Genomic DNA, 6,721 nt, shown 5'->3' with positions numbered 1-6,721 from the left:
CAGGGGTCTGTCTGTCACCGAGAGGGCAGGAGTCTGTCTGTCTGTCTCCCTGATGGCAGGGTCTGACTGTCTGTCACCAAGAGGGCAGGGGTCTGTCTGTCACCGAAAGGGCAGGAGTCTTTCTGTCACCGAGAGGGCAGGGGTCTTTCTGTCACCCTGAGGGCAGGGTCTGTCTGTCTGTCTGTCTCTGTCACCGAGAGGGCAGGGGTCTGTCTGTCTGTCTGTCACCGAGAGGACAGGGGTCTTTCTGTCTCCCTGAGGGCAGGGGTCTGTCTGTCTGTAACCAAGAGGGCAGGGTCTGTCTGTCTGTCATGTTTTATCATCCTGGTAGTAGAGGAGGAATAATGGAACTATTGATTAATGACAATCAGCATACAACACTCAAACATAACACAGAAAATCTCAGTGGCAAACAATCTGGGGACCATACCTACAAGTTATCTGTGCTATGTAATGACACTAAACCTATCACATGTCTCAAATTACTTGGACCTTGTTTGTTTTTCTAATCAACCTGTTCAGAGACGTTATGGTGCATCTCTGGAGCAGATGGGACTCGAACCTGGGCCTCCTGGTCCAGGGATAGGGACACTACCAACCCGCCACTAAACACCTTTCCCTTTCCTACAGTTAACCTTTTTGACTTTATTTCTTCTTTTCTAACTTATATTATGAATCACTGTAAAGCAACGTAACTTCTTTCTTTATTTCTCTATTTTGTATCTAAATTTGTACCTAGGTACTTTATGCCTAAGATGACACAATGAGGGGCGACATTGTAAACTTTTCACTGTAATCCTGTACTTGAGCACACGTGACAATAAACCTAATTCTAAATCTAATTTTAATTTGTCTATCTCAGCCTCTACTCAATGACCCAGCCTCTACAGCCCTAGTCTTAAAGAATTCCACAGATTCACTACCTTCTGAGGAAAGAAATTCCTCCACATTTCTGTCTTAAATAGGTGGCCGTTTTCTCAGAGATTATGCCCTCTGGTCCTAGACTCTTCCACAAGGGAAAACAATCTCTCAGCATCTACTCTCTCAAGCACCCGAAGAATCTTGTGTGTTTCAAAAAGGCAGCCTCTCATTCTTCTAAACTCCAATGAATACAAGCCAATCTACTTCTAAACTGTGTTCCCTAATTCCAGTATGTCTCACAAGGGGAAACATCCTCTCAGCATCCAGTCTGTCAAGTCCTCTCAGGATCTTGAGGTTATACTTGGGCAATTATACACACATCTTGGTGCATCAGAGGACATGAGACAACCCATTGGAAGGCAGAAGCCAAAGGCTTACGTCTACCTCTCATCACAGCCAGAGTACTTGCTTACTGTAACCTTTGCGCTCTGACCCCAAAGCAAGCATGACAAAGGTCAATGTATGCTCAATACTGTTGTCACTGTGACCACAATAAAGGTCCACTGCATTACCAAATACACAAAGTTCTGTAAACACGCAGTGCGCACGGTTGATGTTCACAGAAAAAGGTCATCAACCTGAAATGTTGACTGCATATTTCCCTCTCTCCACAAACCCACACAATGACACGCTGTGTACTCTGCACTGTTTTCATTTTTCATTCCAGAATTCCAGCGTGATGTTGTGTTGGACAAAAAAGTATGATTTCTTCAATTGTTAATGCTTCATTGCTAGCAGGCACTTGTGCACTAATCCTTCAGCATGAGCAGACTTCATTAAAATTAGAAGGAAGAGAATTTAGTAGTTTTCAGTCACCAGGAAATTGTGGTGTGGATCTAAGTGCTAGCCACAGTTCAATGATAACACTCATATCTCTGGATCATAATCCATTTCAGAGTCTTGGGCATATAATCTTTGATTGATACTAGTGCAGTTGTGAATGAGTTCAACACCATCAGAGTACTGTCTTTCAGCTGAGGCTCTATCTTCTCAGCTGGGTATAACCGATTCCATGGCTATTCCAAAATCTGTAGGGGAGCCCTGACCAACATTTACTCTTCAACTGATATCACTTGGACAGATTGCTCACTTATCTTTATTACTGTTTTTTTCAATATCACTTTGTACAAATTGACTTCTGCATTTCCCAGCAACACATTTAAAAAGAAAGTACTTTTGAACGTCCTGAACATGTAAAACATCTTGCAACTATTTCTCCTTTCTCTAAGGAGCTTCAGAAACAATTCGCTAATACTGTATAGTGCTTTGGTGAGAGTGCACCTACAAATCTGGGTACTGTTCCATCTTCAAGGAGGAACATATTTGCACTTTCAACAATTCAAAGAAGGTTCACTTGACAGATTACTTAAATGAAAGAAGAGTCTTATGATAAAAGACTTCGAAGATTTTCCAAAGAAAATTGGTGGTAATTTTATTGAAACATAAAAATTCTGACAGGGGGCAGACAAGATGTTTCCCTCAGGGTGACTATAATTGGGGAAAAACAGATTCAAAATAAGAGGTCTCTCATTTAAGTTTGAGATGAGGAGGAATTTCTTCTCTCAGAGAGTTGTTAATCTTTGGAATTCTTTATTCCAGTGCAGGACTGCAGATCTTAAACCTGCTGAGCTTTTCCACCAACTTTGTTTTTGATCTTAAATCTGATTTGTTAGTTGTGGAGTTATTTAGGCCTGTTTATTGCATGCTGCTTCCACTGTTTGGCACTCAAGTAGTCCAGTATTGTAGCTTCATCAGGTGTCAATACCTCAGTATTAGATATGCTTAGTTCTTGGTGCTGTTCCTGGCATCCTCTCCTGCACTTTTTATTGCAGGATTAGTGTTTTATTAGTGTTATCACTGTTTTCACAAGACATCATCTGCTGCATTCCTAACAACCATTTGTAACATGAACTTTGTAATATTACAGCCAAAAGCTTAACTTCTTGTATATGCCTATGTGACACAGTCATATACCTGAATTTTTAAATTAAGGGTTAAATGTTAAATATATATTAACGATAAGAGTGAATGGTAGAGGCAGGTTCACTTCAGGCATTCAAAATCGACTACCTGAAAAGGAAGAATGTACAATGTTCCAGGGAAGGTGGAGAAACGGTCTGAAGTGAATTGCTTATATGGATAGCTGGTGCAGACATGATGGGCTGGATGGCCTCTTTACTGTGCTGTATGACATCTGTGATTCAGCAGTGAGATGACATGAGAAGCGATCACAGACACTATGAACAGTCTGGTTGGATAAGCACAACTGTCTTGGAGTGTCTTCTTTATCTCCTACCTCCCTGGACAAAGGTCTTGCTTTCAATTTCAATTAAAAGACCAGTTCATCAGCTCCTCTTGACTGACACTCATGGATTACAGTCATAATTAGTAGCTGAACAGACCACGATGCATAAGGCACCATCTCAAAATAGAGCTAAATCATCTTATCTATTTCTTTATACAGTAAATATTAAATGAACATATATATTTATGAGATTAGAAATTCTGTAGTTTAATTCAGAACTTAATATAAAGTAAATGATTCTGTCATATAAAATGTAATTCTTAACTACTTCTCAATCTTATTTTCTAACGTTATCTGTATTTTGATTTGGTTACGTGATTCTAGTTTTTTTTTAACTAGGAAGGAAGTGGAATATTGCATTTGTACATTGAAACTGCTACAATGATCTGCAGTGTTCTGCCTTCCTATTGAGCTTTGGCCTGTTTCAACAGGAAAGAACTAACACAACTGTCCCATTTCTGAAACTGTAAGGCAGCCTGATGTACCAAGCACACATCCGCAGTGTTACAGGGTGGAAGGGAGCCATTCAGCCCTTTGAATTACCCCTAGATTTCACTTTAAATCGAGGCATCTTGCTTGACGGGGAGCAAAAATCAGGAAGTCTCTGTGTGGTTTTTATCTGTAAAATTGATGGAGAATTGTGGGCTGATTTTGTCATACAAACATCTGACAGGCAAGACTCCACAGCAGGGGTACATGAGCTGAGAATCTGTTCCCACAGAGGAACAGAAGTAGGCTTCAAATCTGAACCTCCATTTGACTGGGTTACTACTGATCTGTGTCTTAACTGAATTCATTGGCTTTGGTTATGTAACCCTTAAAAAAGTCTTGATTAGCAAAAAAAATCTCAACTTTGGTTCGAAATGTTCAAGTGACTCAGCGTCATCAGCATTTTGGGGAAGATTATACATATCCCTCCATCCTCTGTGTGAAGACGTGGCTTCTGAAATCGTCTTTTGATGAACCTCCCTCTAAGTTTTAAGGTGGTGCCCTCTTCTCTGCATTTTCTGACCAGAGGAAATATTTTCCTGTCCCTGCCCTTTAATCATGTTAATTAAAAATAACACTTAATCTTCTATTTATATATATTTATAAGGTGGCTTTATAAAACCAAACATAAGCCAGTCTCATCTTTACTGCTGTAAAAGAAAATACTGTGAATGTTGTAGTTCTGAAACAAACAGAGTGTCCTGGAGAAACTCCAGTCTGAAGGGTAATACCAAACTCAAAACCTTAACACAAATTTTCTGTCTCCATGTACATTGCCAGACCTGCTGAGCTTCTCCAGCATTTTTCATGTTTGTCTCATCTTCACTGCTGACCTATTACAAACAACCAGATTTATACTCTCAATTTGGAACTTTTGGTGAAGGAGTCTTGTATAAATAAGGAATTGGATTCTAGATCAGAGAGTCTGTACAGAGTGAGTTTAAAGGCAAGTGGAATCCAGGTTTCACAGAAAGCATAGAAGAGTAGCAGCTCTGATGAAGAGTCATCTAGATGTGAAACATTAGCTTTCTTTCTCTTCATGGATGCTGCCTGACCTGCTGATCTCCAGCATTTTTGTTTTCAGGGCGTAGCAGAGTGTCACTTTGATGGTCAGTATATGCGTATACATAAAATGTGACAAACTAAATTGAGTTATTGTTGAACCAGCACCTAAAACTGAACAGCAAGGGCATGTGTGTGGCCTTCTAAAAGCAAAAGAACATTTCCCAGAAGCAACGTAAGGCACTTCATGACCTTATAGAGGTCTATAAAATCGTGAGGGGCATGGATTGGGTGAATAGCCAAAGTCTTTTTCCCAGGATAGGGGAGTCCGAAACTGGAGGGCATAGGCTTAAGGTGAGAAGGGAAAGTTTTAAAAGGGACCTAAGGGGCAACTTTTTCATGCAGAGGGTGGTGCATGTATGGAATGAGCTGTCAGAGGAAGTGGTGGAGGCTGGTACAATTACAACATTTAAAAGTCTTCTGGATGGGTACATGAATAGGAAGAGTTTAGATGGATATGGGCCAAATGCTGGCTAATGGAACTAGATTAATTTAGGATCTCTGGTCAGCATGGACATGTTGGACCAAAGGGTCTGTTTCTGTGCTGTACATCTCTAGGACCCTATGTAAAACTGTTGCTCTAAAAGTGAAAATGTTGCTGTAAATTTATGCATACTAAGATACAGCACACAGCAACATGATCAGTGGCAGATTAATTGTGTTATTATTTGTGCACAAGAGAGCTAAGGATGAGAAAATTCATCAACTAATGTTAATTCATCCATCAATAAAGATTTTTAACATTTTCAATGCAGCATCTTTTCCTTAAATAATTCCAAATGTTTTCCTTTCCCAGCTGAAAATTTACACAGTTCTGAAGAAGGGTCACTCGACCTGAAACGTTAACTCTGATTTCTGTCCCCAGATGCTGCCAGACCTGCTGAGCTTTTCCAACAATTTCTATTTTTATTTTTGAAAATTTACACTACAATTTGATCATTCTCTGTGTGAACATCTTTTTGCTCTCAGTATAAAACTACCATTTACAAGTGTGAACCTATGTCCTTTTCACACACTGTTGGCAGTGCAGCAGTTTGTTTTGAAGTCACATTTATTTATATCTTCAACAGCCTCATATGGCTTCATTTATTGCCAATGGCACTGTTAATTGGCACAGTAATTGTACATGTGTATAAGGTCAAGCTCTTGAGTTTTGGCTTACTGAGCTCAACGGGATGTTACAGACTGGCAGGATTGACTTGGTTTGTGGTTATATGTTAAACCTGCAGCACTGTACTGCTAAATCATCCATGCAAGAAGCACCCCTAAAATAGATGGGCAAACCGTTGAGCCAGAGGAACATTCAGAAAGACCTCTGAGTGCCTCAGCTAGCAGTTCACGCACTGCAGGATGACCAACAGGAAGACAGATTATTATCTGAATGGTGATAGTTTGGGAAAGGTGGAGGTGCAAACAGTAGAGTACAGGTTTGAGGAAGCAATGATTAAACTCATCATGGTCACACCATGAATATTTTCAAAACAGAAATTGCTGGAGAAATTCAGCAAGTCAGGCAGTTTTAGTGGACAGAAAGCAGAGTTAACATTTCAAGACCAGTATGACTGTTCTCTAGATCCACGAATATCATGCTCACTTCTGGTTACCAGGAAACTTGGAGAGGGTCAAGCACTGGGATGCTGCAACTGGGTGTCCTTGTACACAATTCGCTGAAAGTAAGCATGAAGGTTCAGCAGGCACTGAAGAAGGCAAATGGTATGTTGGCCTTCATAGCGAGAAGATTTGAGTACAGCAGTAGGGATGTTTTGCTGCAATTCGACAGGGCCTTAGTGAGACCACCCTGGAGTATTGTGTGCAGTTTTGGTCTCCTTATCTGAGGAATGATGTAGGAAGAGAGACTGAATCGATTAGGACTGTATTCACTGATGTTTAGAAGAACGTAGGTTGGGGGGGAGGTCTTATAGAACCCTATAAAATTCTAATAAG

Source organism: Rhincodon typus, chromosome 26 (genome assembly GCF_021869965.1).
Source record: "Rhincodon typus isolate 14 chromosome 26, sRhiTyp1.1, whole genome shotgun sequence".
In the NCBI taxonomy this organism is placed as follows: Eukaryota; Metazoa; Chordata; class Chondrichthyes; order Orectolobiformes; family Rhincodontidae; genus Rhincodon; species Rhincodon typus.
This window is presented reverse-complemented; position numbering follows the sequence as displayed.